This window comes from Humulus lupulus, chromosome 2 (assembly GCF_963169125.1).
Source record: "Humulus lupulus chromosome 2, drHumLupu1.1, whole genome shotgun sequence".
NCBI classification, from domain to species: domain Eukaryota; kingdom Viridiplantae; phylum Streptophyta; class Magnoliopsida; order Rosales; family Cannabaceae; genus Humulus; species Humulus lupulus.
This window is the reverse complement of record NC_084794.1, coordinates 99,630,806-99,631,908: the sequence shown is the minus strand read 5'-3', so window position 1 is coordinate 99,631,908 and position 1,103 is coordinate 99,630,806. Positions and strand designations below refer to the sequence as shown.

Genomic DNA, 1,103 nt, shown 5'->3' with positions numbered 1-1,103 from the left:
AGCGTGATCCATTGAAGTGTTATTATTCATACTGATAGGGCACTGATCGATAGAGTGAGAACCACCACAAATTTCACACCTAACTGCCATTTGAACCGCATTAGCAGATACAATGCTCTTTTGTAACTGCTTTGTCAAGGAGGCTACTTGTGCTGTTAAAGCAGTGATTGTATCCAGCTCATGCACCCCAGCTACCTTTCTAACCCCTGATGATCTTTCCTCAGACCACTGATGATTGTTTGTGGCCATGTCCTCCAGCAACTCATAAGCACCAGTTGCACTCTTGCTCATAAAAGTACCACCCGCTGCAGCATCAATAATGGTTCTGGTTGTAGGACATAAACCATTGTAAAAATTATGTACTAACATCCACTGTTCAATGCCATGATGAGGACATCTTCTCAAGAGTTCCTTGAACCGTTCCCAAGCTTCATATAATGACTCTCCATCATTCTAGCAAAAATTATTGATCTCTCCCCTCAATTTAGCAACTTTGGACGGAGGGAAGAATTTTGACAAAAACTTCTGAGCTAGATCTTGCCAGGTGACAATAGAGTTCGGTTGCAAAGAGTTCAGCCAACTTTTAGCTCTGTCCCTTAGAGAAAATGGGAAAAGCCTAAGTTTAATTGCGTCATCACTCACCCCATTATATCTGAAAGTTCCACACAGCTCCAAAAAATTAGATAAATGGGTGTGAGGATCTTCAGAAGATAACCCATTAAATTGAATAGAGGATTGCACCATTTGTAGAATAGCTGGCTTGATCTTAAAGTTGTTAGCCTCCACAGCTGGTGGGCGTATACTGTTTTGTACTCCCGTCAGAGTGGGCAGTACATAATCTCTCAGGCTCCTCTCAGCATTGTTCTGAGCCTGACCCCCTTGTACAATTCCAGGAATTAAAGCATTCCTGCCATCCCCTTCATTCTGTGCCATCTTCACAGATTTCTGGGCCTCCCTCTTGTTCTTTCTGTTTTGCTTGCAGGACTTTTCAATCTCAGGATTCAAAGGAACAAGATTGTCTGCTCCTCTTCTGCTACGCATATAACACAATTCACCTGAGATAGATAAATTAAGCAACTAAACAGATTAGAAACAAGAGAAAT

General features: G+C 41.9%; 1 non-coding gene across 1 annotated transcript; it reads left to right on the top strand.

Annotated features, from left to right (window-relative positions):
• Positions 1-379: 379 nt before the first annotated feature.
• On the top strand, positions 380-486 carry LOC133820486 (small nucleolar RNA R71). Its single transcript, XR_009886894.1, has one exon. It is a non-coding gene; the product is annotated as a small nucleolar RNA R71 (small nucleolar RNA).
• The last annotated feature ends 617 nt before the right edge of the window (positions 487-1,103 follow it).